Source organism: Callithrix jacchus, chromosome 3, assembly GCF_049354715.1.
Source record: "Callithrix jacchus isolate 240 chromosome 3, calJac240_pri, whole genome shotgun sequence".
Taxonomy (NCBI): Eukaryota; Metazoa; Chordata; class Mammalia; order Primates; family Cebidae; genus Callithrix; species Callithrix jacchus.
The window spans coordinates 181,340,219-181,356,083 of record NC_133504.1 but is presented as its reverse complement, the minus strand read 5'-3'; the positions used below and the strand labels follow the sequence as shown (position 1 = coordinate 181,356,083).

Here is a 15,865-nt window from a genome sequence, read left to right as displayed (position 1 = left end):
ATCCCCATTTCAAATAGTTTTTTCTGGACATTTTTAAAATTGCTTGGTAACTTCTCACATCAGATAATATCATCATCATTTTTGATATTTTGATCATATTTTGATATTTTGATCATACATTGTTGCTAAAAATGATCTTGTATGTGCCGAAGGACAAATGTGAACTCTGCTAGATTCTTAGCTGAGATTTCTAAGCCATTTTTTTTGGTCAGGTGACAATTAGTCCACATAAACTAGGTAATATACACTGAAAATCCATGAACTATGCCACCCTAAAGTACCTGATGCCACAATAAGCAAAATGAAAATAAACAAGGGAGGAGATCATTCAAATTCTCTACTTTTGAAACTTCTACAGTTTTACCAGTATGCCTCTTGTGTTTGATGTTTAACTTGGTCAGATTTAAGGACATTTAATAGAGTCTATTCTCTGCCTGCATTCTGAAGCAGAATGAAATATAAGACAAAGACATAAGAAGTTGCCTCTACATTTTTCTTTGCTTCTCTGTATTAAATGTATATCATTTCTCTGGATGCTTAAAGGTTACTCTTCATCACTTCTTTTGCTTCTAATTTATTGAAATTTTTGTTTATCCTCCCCTTTTCTCCTGACCCTCCAGTTATATGCATGCTACATCACTTAATGCTGTCACATTGATTATAGACAAATAGTATGTACTATAACTAGTAAGTGTATAAAGATAATTTTATTATACGTAAAATTTCATATATAGATATATGATAATATGTTTGCTATATAGTTTATACGTATGAATATGTATAATATAGTAAATACTTTTCATTATAGCTTCTAATTAAATATATAATTTATATATAATTATACCTTTTATTTTAACGATAATTTTATTTATATAAATAATTGTAATATAAATATAATGTATATAAATAAGTTATAATATAAAATACAAATATATAGTTTTCAAAAATTAATAAATACATTAAAAATCCTATTATTAGGTGAAAATAATTTTTTTTGAACTTACCTGTATCTATCTATATCTGCATCCCTCTGTCCCTATTTATTTAGTATTCACTTTCTTCATGGTTCATTTTAGATAGTTTCACCTGCACAGTCTCATGTTGTTGATGTTTTCTTCATGATTGTCTAAACTACTGCTGACTGTCTACTGCTAGTGATCATCTCTGTCATTTTAAGATCAGGTTTTTAAAAGAAAATTTTTCTCCAATGAGTTACATTTTAATGTTTTTCCCCCATAGGCTAATGTTTTTTAACTGCTATACTTTGTGATTTGAAGTCCCTTATTGCTAGATTTTATTTTATTCTGTTAAAAAGTATTGGCTTTACCTGGCAGGCAATTAGTTATTTTTGTGTTACATTAATAATTTTGACAGTTGTTCTATAGAGATTTTTTTGGGTTGTGGTGAAAAGGTGAAGTTAGAAGAATATTTATTCTAAAAGATACTAACTCCTCTAAGGACACTAAGCACAAGGCTCTCCTGTTGTCTGTTACTGCTGATTGCACTGTATATTCCCCGGCTCCCCTGTTGTCTGTTACTGCTGATTGCACTGCATATTCCCCAAGGTTTCTGCTGGAGAAACACCTAACAATATATAATTTAATGCTATCTCTAATAGACATTTGGTTTATAATGTTTCTTTTCTTGGAAACTTTCCTTATCTGATCTTATGCATTTTCATTCTATACCTAAACAGAACACTAGACACCATGCACTGAAAATCCACTAAACTAGGTCAGCCAGAATTATCTAGTGATAGATGAGCAGATTACATTCAAATAGACATTCACGAGGATCATGTAAAAATATCTGGAACTCCTTTTCTACGCATCTCCCTTGTTTGGGGCACTGCCTCTAACATGTTCTGGCTGCTTTGGCCTCCTTTAACTCTGTCCCCTGCCCCTCTGTTCAGCAAGATTGCTGGTTTCTGATTGGCTTCCCCTGCCTGCCCCACATTCAGTAATTTCCTTCAATCAAAAGCTACAGCAATCCTGGGACCCACCTTGTTTCATTTTCCTTTTTCAGGGATCCCATTTTTTTCTGCATGTTATCTAATGTTTTAAAATAGTTATTTTCTATATTCTGTCCATATCTATTTAGTGTAATATTGCCAGAGAATATTTCTGGACTATTTCATTCCATCATGATCAGAACCTGAAATTAAAAATTTGGTTTTCTAGTTTTTCATTTCAAGTTACATCCAATCATGTTTTATGTATCTTATTAGTGATTCTACAATGAGATTAAATGCTATAGAACGCCCCAAAATGCAAATGATGTACAGATGTTCTTAAATTAAAATGAAACTGTATCCCCAAATTTCCAGAAGAAATTAAAGTACAAAAATTAAAACAGTAACAACTTCACAAATTACAAAACATAGTAAGTTAAGCAAAGGAATTAATGCTTAAAATAATTTTTTTCTTCTTTTATTTGTTAGAGTTTAAGAAAATTCAATTCTAAAGTTCCCTCTTTCAACTTCTTATATGGGCTCAGTTTCCTCAGGATTCCTCTATTGCTCTCTCCTTCTTTCCCTCTTTTCCTGACTCTCTGTTTTAATCCATGGAAAATGTCTTACGTCTTAACAATTCCACATAGAATTTATAATATTGTTACGGTGACAGAGAATGTCACTTGACATATTTCTACCTTCTCACAAAACTTAGAAATATGCAATATTGGCAGGCCAGACATGTTAAATATTTAAACAATTTTTCTTCCTGTATTATATGTGCATGCACATACACACATAGGTACATATATTTTGTCATATTTATACCTGTATCTGTATCCATCCCTCTTTTTTCTTTTATCCTTGAAAACAATTGCCAACATGCAGTTTTTTCCAGTGATGTAATGCCCAGTTTTTCCTGTTTAGACATTTTAAGTTCTTTGGCCCAGTGCCTCCTTCTACGGCTCTTTACTTTGGAATTGTCTCCTAGACCAAAATTTCTTTCCCTGTGAAAACTTGATGAACCCAAAGCCATCTGGCAGGAATGAGCTCATGGATAGGGTCAAGTTCAGGCCCCATGCAGGATAAAGTTTATACTATTTGAAGTATCCTCTGCCACACACACATCAAATAATATGAAATAATAAAAAATCAGCCATGAACATTGTCCCTGCTCCTTTGTATAATGCCTTTGGGTGGGTCATGGTATTCTCAGAAGCCATGCCTACACCAGATGTCTAACAAACACACTGACCCTTCATGAAAGTGATCACAAGGCACATAGATATATCCCACTCAACTCAAACTAAAGCTGGCCCTGTTTGACTTCCCTTTAGTTGGAACCCAAAAATGTCTGTCAGTTCCCTTCCCAAGTTTCAACGGGGGAAGACAGATGAAGGGGAAGATGAAGTCCAAATAAGCACTTGTCACAACCAACGTGGCTACGATATCTTACTTTTGCCAATTTTACAGAATATATGATCTTATAAACACATCGATGAAAACTCTCAGAGAGGCCTGTGTTTTCTTAGCTTCAGCATAAATCTACCTATGGAGAAGTGTGTCTGTGATTCGAAAGTTAGCTCCTGTCCCTGAAAGAAGACTGGCATTGGGAGCACCTGACCTAACCCTACCTGCCTACTTTTGAAATAACAATTTGAAACTAAGGCTCCAGTACTTCTGTACAGTTCATGGGCAACTCATGCACCGAAAATTTGAAAGCAGAGAATATTACTCTATCCTTGAATGTCTAAGGGGCCTAGGAGACTTTTCATCTTTTGCCGGAATGTTTGCCTGGGCTAAAGCTATTTGGGTAAAGTTGAGTCATAGCTCAAGATCAACTTGTAGCAGCTTGACACACCTGTCTGCTGAGGCCAGTTGTAGTCTAGTCTGTGTGGCTAGGCTTTATAGAGCAAGCAACTGCTGTGGCCAGTGTCGTGGGCAGAGTACTAAGCACAAAGCTTTTGGAATTTGTGATCAAAGTCTAAGAACTACAGGGGGTTCCCACAGATTGTGTAGGCCGTCCTCAGCTTCACTGAAGCCTTCGTCTTTGCCGAGGCTAACAGGCCCAACGTTTGCGTGTAGGCCGTCCTCAGCTTCACTGAAGCCTTCGTCTTTGCCGAGGCTAACAGGCCCAACATTTGCATCTCAGACCACATCCTCCATGATTTTGTTGCATCTCGGGACTTCTACGTTGTTACTGATTCCAATGTCCATCCTTTCTCCTGAGTCCTGAGGTCCATGCCTCTCCTACGGTTTCCCCTTTCTTAAAGCAAATACAATTGAGGATCCTATTGCATGAGGGTTTGTATAAATGTGTGGGAAGAAAGTTGCGCAGGTGCCAAGGCAAGAGACAGAAGGCACAGTTTGTCCCAGCATAATAAATAACTGATTACTTAGATATAGCAATGATACAAAATACATTTACTGATTACCTAGCTATGTAATGATCTGTCTACTGATTACTTAGTTACAGTAATCATATATTTACTGATTACTTAGTTATATGTCCACTGATTAGTTATGGCATTGTCACCACATAGATTGACATACAATCACATAATCAATTATCTTATATCACTATTCTCTATTATTAGTCTTTGCTTGAATATTACAGTGTAGGAACATCTTAGTCTTATAGTATAGACATAATCGGGTGAAGTATAATTAGGAACTGAAGGGACATTGTGAGAAGTGATCAGGAGGTGAGAGTAAAAGCCCTCGCGGTAGCACCAGAGCCTGGGAAGGTGCCTGTTATTTAGCAGGCCGTGAAGGGGAGTTTCCCTTTCACTGGGGGTGTTCAGAGAAAACCCTGCTCTGACCGGCTCTTCTGGAAGGCCTGACATTAGCCAGTCTGGCCCGCAGACATCCAGGGGCTTAAATGCCTCTTTGTAGTGCTGTGCTCTGATGGTCATTCTCCTTGTCCACTTTCCCACCCAGTGCTCCTATTAAGTTCTTAGAAGTCATGAGAAGTAAGAATAGAGGAATCCTAAAAGCCTTTGATCTTTCAGGTAGGTGCGTATAAAGATACTGACTCTATATGCCTCCCCTCCTTGCAGTGGCTACTTGATAGTAAGGGGACCCTGGGCTATACCCACGTTATCCTCTGTGCTATATCTGTGTGACCCCTTGTACTGTACCCACGTGGCCCCCAGTATTGGAAGTATGTGATTTGCTTGACCCCTACCAATCATGTCAGATGAGTCAATCTCCTGGCCCTGCCCTGCTGCCTTGTATACAATAAATATCAGCACATCCAGGCATTCAGGGCCACTATAGGACTCTGCGTCTGGGTAGTAGTGGTTCCCTGGGTCCAGCTGAATCCTTCTCTTATCTCTGTGTCCTGTGTCTTTCTTTCCTGTGATTTATCATCTTTGCGCACAAAAGAATACCCACTAGACTCTGCGGGCCTGGACCCTGCATATATGCTGTTGCTTATACAAAACAAATAGCTTGCCTTTGCACAAAGTTACCCTAAATTACAGAGATCAATTAAGTTCTGTGTCTCATGTGCTCTAAGGTCTAAGCCAGATGCTCACAAAGCAGTGGATAAAATCCAGTGGAACTTATTTTAGCATGAGCCTGTATGAATCATGAGGCTTAAAATGTCATACCCACACAATAGGACCAATATAAGATATGCTGACCTCCAAAAAAGATTAATGTTAAGGACATTAATATTGTAGACAGAATGCCAGGGTTGGAATTCTTGCTCTGCAATTTACCAGGTATTTGACATCAGGCAACTTCCCTCCTTTATCTGCACTTAAAACTACACTATAATAAGGGTAACACTCTAATATAGTAGTAGTCTATTGTATGATAACATTGCTATCGGCTGGGTGCGGTGGCTCAAGCCTGTAATCCCAGCACTTTGGGAGGCCGAGGCGGGTGGATCACGAGGTCAAGATATCGAGACCATCCTGGTCAACATGGTGAAACCCCGTCTCTACTAAAGATACAAAAAATTAGCTGGGCATGGTGGTGCGTGCCTGTAATCCCAGCTACTCAGGAGGCTGAGGCAGGAGAATTGCCTGAACCCAGGAGGCGGAGGTTGTGGTGAGCCGAGATTGCGCCATTGCACTCCAGCCTGGGTAACAAGAGTGAAACTCCGTCTCAAAAAAAAAAAAAAAACATTGCTATACAATGACTGATGGTGTCTCCACAAACTATATTATAAAACCTAATCTCCATGAGTTGGTATTAGGAAGTAAGGTCTTTGAGAGGCGATGAGGTCATGACAGTAGATTCTTGATATATTGCTACCCTCATAAGGGACTGAAGAGACCACAGTTCCCCCTTCTACCATGTGAGGACATAGCAAGAAGATAGCCATCTAGGAAACAGGAAGCAGGCTCTTACCAGATCCCAAAATCTGCTAATGCAATGATCTTGGGCTTACCAGCCTCCACCTGTCAAATCTATTTCTATTGTTTATAAGCCACCCAGTCTATGGTAATTTGTTATAGTAGCTTGAATAGAATATGATGAGCATTATGATATAGCATTGTTATAAAGATTAAATGAGTTCATTTATGTAATGCACCTAAGTTCTTTATGCGTATTTGTTAAGTATATTACATACACACATGCAAAAATGCAGACACACATAGCTGAATTAATTACTTAATTAATTAGTTATAGTCTAATTCTCGACATCCCCAGATGAATTCACCCAGTGGAACAAGGCCAATGCCTAGACTTCAGATCCTTCTCTGCCATCACCAGTATCTTAGAGAAAGAGCCTTTACTCTTTTAGTTTTATTTTACAGCTTACTGCATGGAACCATCTGGCCCAATCCATCTAGCCCATGCTCCTGAAGTTGGGGTTTGAAGAGGCTCAATGATTTGTCATCCTTTCATGTACTTAGTTCTGAACAAACAGAGAAATAAGGTAAGAAATAAGTAAAGCAGATGAGACTAAAATACTGACTTTATTACTGAGAAAACTGATGTTAGTGAAAGTGGCTTATATTTGCGTTCCTCTGGGTTTTGTAATGGTGATGCTTAAATTTAAGGTGTGACCACCCCTACCCGGAACAGGTCTCTCTGCACATGTTTTGTGTGTGTGTTTGTGTGTGTGTGTGTGTGTGTGTGTGTGTGTTCCATTCTGTAAAACTTATGACAATAAGAAGTAGAGGAGAATATATAGTCCTGCAGGTATCTTGTATCCAAGCATAATGGAAGAAGGAAAGGCTTGACTATGCATCTCCAATATCTTCTTCCAAACTCACCAATCAGGAAGTTCCTCACTAATAGGGAGGAAGAAGTAATACAATGAGAAGAGGTCAAAAGTATTAGGCTGAGAGATGTCCAATGAAACACTGAATCATAAAACTCATGCACTCAGTGGCCCAAAATAGCAATCACTTATTCACATGCATCTGAATCTCAGATGAGTATTGGATGATCTAGGCTGGCCTCAGCTGAGTGACTTTGCCTCAACCTGCAGGTTTGGCTATGCCTGAATGAGGTGACTTTACCCCCAAGTAGACTTACCTTGGGGTCCAGGATGAAGGGACAGAAATGGCAGAGAAACATCTTTTCCAAGCAGTAGCAGAAGCACAAGGGAGAGAGAATGAAAACACACGAGGCTTCTTAAGACCTAGACTCAGACTTGGCACACTGTCACAACCACCCTTGTGCTATTTAAAAAAGGAAGTCACATGGCCATGTCCAGAGTCAAGAGGTGGGGATACTCTACACCGAGGGTGAAGCCACAGCAATGGAGTGATGCAGGGAAGAGTGAAGAATGGGGCTAGTGATCCATAATCATGCTGGCACGCTTTGCTCTGTTTCCAGTGTTGATCTCTGTATTAAATTGCACTTCCAGCACAGGCACACCTTCTCTAGACAACAATAGCAAGAAAACAAAACAAAATTATCCTTGCATAAATTAATAATGTTTAGTATATGGTAGACGTTCAATAATTTGTTGATAAATGAATAAGTGATGAATAGTGGTATGCCTTCAATGTTACTTAAATTCACTGGGTCCTTTTTGTTATTAAAACACAATTACAGACATTTAGCTATTTAAAATTATTGTTAGTAAAGAATATTGTATTCTCATTAATTCATGAGTTAGCACATTGATTTTCAAAGGTGCTTTTTAGGTGAAGTTTTAATTTTTGAGATTTAAAGTTTTTTCTTTTCTTAATTTCTCTACAACTCTTACTATAGGTAGAATCTCAACTTTTGTCTTGTTTTCCTCTACCAATTTCTAATTTGTCATTTTTAAATGTACTCTCTCTACCTTGCTATAACTTTAGGCTTTTTTTTTTCTATTCCTTAATCCTTTGTTCAGGACTCTGAAATTTAATGGTATAGCATCAAAAATGAGAATAGTGGCCAAAAACAGCAGACTTTACAACTATAAGAACTTATTATCAAATACAGATTACATCTTAATTTTATATAAATGAGTTTATTTAATTTTTTTAAAAAACCTGAAATGTCTATCATAACCTAAAGGGTTAAGACAAATATCGTGACAACATAAATGTCAACTGTGGCTGGAGATCTGTTGATTGAGAGTCCCTATTTTTAATAAATTTGCATGGATGTGGTAAGACTGGAAAGCATTTTTGAGCAAACATCAGAATATATAAATAAATATGAATGTAAAGGACATCAAAATACCTGGGTTGGGAGGATCAGCACAATTTAAAATCAGTTGAATTTCCTAAGTATTTATAAGCACATACTAAATTCACAACATCTAGCTGAACCCTGTGGGTACATAAAGATGGAAATGCCGTATGACAGGAGGTGTTGCAAAGATCTCTTATAAACTCACTGACCTGATTCACTCAGTCCAATTTTTTGAGCTTTATGTATCCCCTTCATTAAGTGACATGACTATAATATGTGGAGGCATCAGGGATTTGATGTGAACATATCTTTGGGAACACCCTTCAACTAACTACAGAGGTCCAAATAGCCCTTCTCCTTGCTCTACTCCTCTGTTTAGAAAACTTTAAGGGCTTTAACCCTGTTCACTCTGGCCAACATTTGCACCACAACTTATCTTCTGACCTCTTCCCACATTTTCTTTGTTACTCACTATACCAACTACAGTGACCTTTTATCTGCAAACATCCCCACACATGTTTATTAGCACAGGTATATGCATACAGAAAAAAAAAATAACCTACTCTGAAGGAGCCTGCAGCCTAGTTTGAGAGTGTGAAATCAGTCACTCAATGAAACGTAGAGTGAGATTGTGAGGCATGAGCCATTAACTGAACATGACTGACCATTGTTGAAAAGGCCTGGGGAAATTTCAGAAAAAGCATAGCATTTTTACCAAACCCTAGAGAATAAAATAACAGTTAACTGTGAGATGGAAAAGGAGGATGCATGTTTCCTACTAATAAAGAAAGAGCTGTGGAAATCCTTGACATAATGTGAATCCTAATATTCTGATAGATTCTTTTCAAGGTTTTGCTCAATTCTTAATTTTCAGTAAATGTTTTACCCCAAAGCCTTGGCTCTAACAATCTTTCACAAAAACCAGGAGAATGGCTGTAACTGCATGTTAACTTTGCCTCATTCCATGGAAGCCCACTCTAGTATTGAGACTTTTATGCTAGAAAATGAGTGTAACCTGATTTTATAAAATTGTCAAATGACATCATAGTATGCATCCATTTTAGTTATGGGTTAGGAAGTTATTAATCCACAACTAAAATGAAAGGCAAAGGTACATTCATAATCATTTAAAAGACTATAAGCAATAGTTTTCATGTGCTTTACCAGTATTAATAGCACAATTGTTGAGTACATGCTATGTGCTTATTACATGGCTTATAACATGCGTCATTCTGTGAAGAAGGTTGACAGGGTTTGACTGTGTCCCCACCCAAATCTTAACTTGAATTGTAGTTCCTATAATCCCTTATGTCATGGGAAGGAGGCTGTGGGAGTAATTTAATCAAGGGGCAGTTATCCTCATATCATTCTTGTGATAGTGAATGAGTTCTCACAAGTTATGATAGTTTTACAGGGTTTTTCCCTTTTGCTTGGCATTTCTCCCTGTTGCCATGTGAAGAAGGATGTGTTTGCTTCCCCTTCTGCCATAATTGTAAGTTTCTTGAGGCCTCCCTAGCCATTCAGACCTGTGAGTCAACTAAACCTATTTCCTTTATAAATTATCCTGTCTCAGGTAGTTCCTTATTAGCAGAATAAGAACAGACTAATACAGTAAATTGATACTGGGTATAGGGACGCTCTGTAAAGATACCTGAAAATGGGGAAGCAACATTGGAACTGGGTAATAGGCAGAGGTTGTGTTCCTGGACCAAACTGAGGGTCGAGTTGCTATTTCTTGTGGCCCAATAATGAGATACAGATGGACTGGGGAGGAAGAGAGTTTTTATTTCTGTAACTGGTTACAGGGAAAAGGGCTGGAGATTATTGCCAGACCATTTTAAAATTACAAAGTTTTCTAGAGCTTATATACCTTCTAAGTATGTCTCCATTTAAGTGTGCATTTATCTAAAGACCTAAGTGGTTAACTTCTTTTAATCTATAATTAAGGTCTGACTCCTGAAGACTTTCCTCTGGAGTCTCAGTAAATTTACTTAATCTAAATGGGTCCAGGTGCTGGGGTGATTACCCTTATGTTGTCTCCTGCTAAATTACAGATATTTGAGGAATTCCTCCAGACCCCCCATAAACTTGTTTCTGGTGGCCTGCGGAATTTCTTCAGACCCACAATAAAACTTGCTTAATCCTAAATGGATCAGTCCTGTTAAGAATTCCTTCATAATTTTGTCATGCTTTAAGGCCCAGGAAAGGCCTAGGCAAAACTTCTTCATGGCTTTTTACATGCCAGCCTTTGTATAAAGACACTGGCTTTTGACATGTAACTGAAGCATTCAGTCATCACTGAAACAATTATTAGTGAGAGCTGGTCTGCCACACTTGGAGCAGCTTGGAGGGCTCAGAAGACAGGAAAATGTAAGAAAGTCTGGAACTTCCTAGAGACTTGGAGGGCTCAGAAGACAGAAAGATGTTGGAAAGTTTAGAACTTCCTAGAGACTTGTTGAATGGATTTAACCAAAATGCTCATAGTGTTGTGGACAATAAAGTCCAGGTTGAGGTGGTTTCAGATGGTGATGAGGGGAACTGAAATAAAGGTGACTCTCGCTATGCTTTAGTATATTGCCCCTGTCCTAGAGATCTGTGGAGCTTAGACGTTGAAAAAGATGATTTAGGATATCTGGTGAAAGAAATTCCTAGGTGGCAAAGTGTTTTAGAAGAAGCAGAGCATAAAAGTTTGAAAAACTTGCAACCTGACAATTCAGTAGAAAAGAAAACCCCATTTTCTGGGGAGAGATTGAAGCCAGCAGCAGAAATTTGCATGAGTAATGAGGAGCCAGATGCTAATCACCAAGACAAAGGGGAAAGTGTCTCTAGGACATGTCAGAGGTCTTCATGGCAGCCCCTCCCATCACAGACCTGGAGGCCTAGAAAGGAAAATTGGGCCAGGTCTAGGGCACTATTCAGTTTAACAATATTTTAACATTCAACTGTGAAATTTATCATTATTCATTATGCCTTGGCTTCTTGAAAACTCAGGTCTAACTCGGATTCTTGAAGTGAGCCTTAAGCCTTAATCTCCGGCTTCCCAGTTCTGGGTTCAAGGCCCCTATGTCAGGCTACCCCAAACCCTTTGGCTTATACCTCTCAGGGCAATAGCTCATTGTGCCTCTTTTTCTAACAATTTACTCTCCAACAGATTAAATGTCAGATGCCTGAAGCATCTAACATTCATTCATTCAGTCTTCTATTTACTAATGAATTATATGACCAGGCATGGTGGCTCATGCCTGTAATCTCAACACTTTGAGAGGCCAAAGCAAGTGGATTACTGGAGCCCAGGAGTTCCAGGTCAGCCTGGGCAACATGGCAAAACCCTGTCTCTACTAACAGTACAAAAATTAGCCAGGCATGGTGATATGCACCTGTAGTCCCAGCTACTGGGGAGGCTGAGGTATGAGGATGAGTTAAGCCCCAGAAGTCAAGACTGCAGTGAGCCATAATTATGTCACTGCACTCTAGCCTGGGTGACAGCATGAGACCCTGTTTCAAATAATAACGCTAGTAATGATAATGAAATATGCTTTGACCTCCATTATATGCCAGGTTCTGCCCCTGGAATACATGTGCCATCAGGTCTTCTGTATCTTCTATACTTCTGGTGCTTGCATTCTGAGGCATGAGTGTTGCCCAAGCGGATATCAGTCAAAAACAATGTGACAGACAAGAAAAACATTTTTGCTCGGTAAGTTTGATGCAGGCATGAAATTTGTGACTGAGATAAAAGAATGGGCAATTATTTACAATAGTAATGAAAGATCGCTTTGATGTGAAATAATTACAGTTTAGTTGAAATCTAAACATTAGAAAGCAGCTATTCAAAGAGCTGTGTATTTATGTTCCAAGAAAAGGAAATAGCATGTACAATGTCCTGGCATGGACAACAACTTGGCATATTTGAGAAAGTGGCCAAAATGACCTGGGTGGCCAATTAAGCTGAGATGGTATGTTAGGCTGTTCTTACATTACTGTAAATAAATACCCGAGACTGGGTAATTTATAAGAAAAGAGGTTAAAGTGGCTCACAGTTCTGCAGGCTGTACAGGAAGGGTAGCTCTAGCATCTGCTTCTGGGAGGTCTTAGAGAGCTTACAATTGTGGTGGAAGGTGAATAGGGGTGGGCATCTCACATGGTGAGAGTGGGAGAAAGTGGAGGTCAGGTGCCACACACTTTTACATAACCAGACTTCATGTGAACTCCGAGTAAGAGCTCACTTATCACCAAGTGGTTGGCCCAAGCCATTCATGAAGACTCCACCCTCATGATTCAAATACTTTCCACCAAGCTGAACCTCCAACACTGGGAGATTACAATCCAACATGAGATTTGGGTGGGGACAAACATTCTAATTATGTCAGATAAGCAAAACGTGATAGAGAATAAAGGTAGAGAAATAATGAAGGGCCAGGTCACACAGAGCATGTGACACAATAATACTAAGCCATTTATATAAATATGTGCTAAATAATGTTTCCAAAGTGAGGGGTTGGTGTGACCAAAGAATGCACCAGCCAAGGGCTAGAAACATGGATACTAATCTCAGTATCATCCAGGGTCCATGATGTACAAGGCACTCAACAAATGTCAGCTGCTCTGTCTTCTTCCCTGCCTCTCGATTCATACATTGTACTCCACCCATTCTTTCCTTTTAGAGTTAAGATATTGTAGTTTTCTATGGGCATACTTTTAGAGAGATGACAGACTGCAGCTGTCCTTTTTCTAAAAAAAACACAATATTCCTTACAAAAAGAACCTGTCTAACATCCAAGTTTTATCAAACCCTCTCTGTTAATTTAAATAAACTAATAAGCACTAAATATTGATCATGTACAAAGGATTTTTGCTGTTCGCTGCAGGTATTGCAAGAGGAACAATCACAGTTCTGTCTTCAAGAAACTGACAACATAAATGCCTCCCCTGGCCAAAATTTCTTCTAATAAGTATATAAATGTAGTGTGTTTAATAAATAGTTTTTAAATGGCAACTGAAAGAATGCTGTATAGTGCAATTCCAGATATAGTGCAAGCCCCTATCAAATATTCTAGAACAAGTCTCAACATCTGACACAACCGAGGTTCTTAATGGATGGTGGATAAAAAAAGAATATAGCCGTTCACTCCACCCTACCCCACCCCACCCCACATCTATCATAAGGTCGTGTTAGTATAGGACAAACATGCCAGTAATTTCTGACCATTTAATTTTCAAATTATATGCCTGGGTCCGTTTTATTTTTCAAAAATTCTATACAAGACTTTAGGAAGAGGAATAGCTGGGCTATTGTATGATAACTTTATGAAGCTAATAACTACCAATGTTATTTAATTTATCCGGAAAGCAGTTAATCAAAACATACCGACCAGTAGTACCGTATATCTGATTTCTTCATTGAAACCAATAATTTTGTTCACATATGAAAAACAATACAATTGCTAGATATTTAAAACATGCAAAAAGAAAACTGGGATTTAACAATTTCCCAAGGTCTCTATAGCAGACAATTTTTCTCACATAGCTGTAATTTTGCCAACATCAACAACTATACTTTTGCCAGCAACAATAGCGTCTTTTTAAAGGCTGACTTTGGCACAGCTTGGCTTAGACTAAGTAAGTATTCTATGGTGTTTATACATTGTAAAACAGACATATTTCTTAGGGACATAAAGCTGGGCTTCAAGATGTCATTTTCTATTTGTTGATAGAGAAATCAACACTATCATGAATTAGATTTGGTACAGCATCAGCTGGCTCACCTGCCCCCACAAAGCTGGTTCCAACAATTTATCTCCTAGTCAAAAAGCTAGTTGCACAGATTGATGTTTTTTTCATTATCTCCTTTCAGTTGAGCAGGGGTAGACGTAGGAATCCCTAACTTTCCACCAATGTGCATTTCAGTATACTGGCTATGCTCTTTGGGGGTAGAGAGAATGAACAAATCTGTGCCCTTCATTTTGAAGCCCTTAAGTGATCTCAGTGCTATTTTAAATGTTTTACCTTCTTAGCTTCTCACAATAGTCATGTGGATTAGACTGAGCAAGGAATCATATGCCATTTTACAGATGAGGATGAAGGTCTGAAGGACCCAGTACCTTGTAACTTCAGTAATCTCTGGAGATCGCTCCAGAGGGCTTACAGAATGATTTTGAGAGTCCCTAATTTCACACCCTTTACTCTTGGCAGTATCAATCTTTTATTCTGCCCAACTGCACAGCTGCATGCTGAGACTTGCTTTTATTCCTTCTGAGGGAGGACCTCTCTGCCATCACTTAATTATAAATCCTGTATGTGGCTCCCTTTCAAAAGTCTGGCAAACTGTAGTCATTGTACAATCTAGCAGCAGCCATTAACTTAAAAAACTTTGTGAGTGATGGAAAAGGAAACTATTAAATTGAGAAAATAGAAATAAAATTTAAAGTACAAAATGGTCTTTTTATCAGCTTACCTCAGGAAAAAAAAATGCTTCTGTTGTGAAAAAAGAAGAGGAGGTCTGCTGTTGGCGCAGAAGATTATGGGAACAAGGAAATTTGCAAAAAGAAAGGGTAGAATTACTGGGATAGTTGGCTATGAATTTTATTAAGTTAGAGACAGAAAATCCTCTTTCACTTTTGCAAAAGGTAATACCATCGAAATATCATTATAACAGGTTTACATTTTCATTTTTTTAACTTTTCCATTTGATAAAGTGTCATAAATGGTATCAAATTATTGAAAAAAATGAAGAAGAAAGAAGTTACCCATATTTTCATTACCCAAAGGTAGTCATTTTAATTTCCATATTTCTTTCTTATCTATGTATGCAAATATACATATTTTAATATAACACTCTTTAAAATGGTCATGAAATATTTGTGTATTTCATGATTCAGAAAGTTCAGTTAAATAATGAAATACATTATTTATCCTGTCCTATATAGATTAACTTACTTTACAACAGACTCAATATTTTATCCATGGTGAAAAGAAATGAAGTTTATTATACAGCAGGTGGGAAATGAGCACCAATTGTCATTTTGTTAGGATGGATTTTGGGTGGTGTGCCCAATGGGGCTGGGAGAAAGTCAAATAATTTGAGGTGCTTATCATGAATGAAAAATTGGGCTAAGATAAATGTTTGAGAAGCAGTGCTTACATGCACAATTTTATATACTACTGGAACAATATCTACGATTAACTTTCTTTAGTCTTTTTCAACCACAGCTTGAATGATGCATACTATTGATAAATATCTTCTTTGTGAAAATATCCCTGTTGATAAAAGTGAGGTTCTTGCTCAAGGCCAATACATTTGATTCAAGGAAGCCAGAGACA

At 37.9% G+C, this 15,865-nt stretch overlaps 1 long non-coding RNA gene across 5 annotated transcripts in view; it reads left to right on the top strand.

Annotated features, from left to right (window-relative positions):
* LOC118152349 (uncharacterized) overlaps positions 1-15,865 on the top strand; it is a 33,116-nt gene that overhangs the window by 5,357 nt on the left and 11,894 nt on the right. For 4 of the 5 annotated variants that reach the window (XR_013533533.1, XR_013533530.1, XR_013533532.1 and 1 more), the window contains exon 2: positions 6,724-6,845. This is a non-coding gene — a long non-coding RNA (uncharacterized LOC118152349). Of the gene's footprint in view, positions 1-6,723; positions 6,846-12,103; positions 12,243-15,865 lie in introns of all 5 variants that reach the window. The other variant, XR_004741072.3, reaches the window with a different exon arrangement.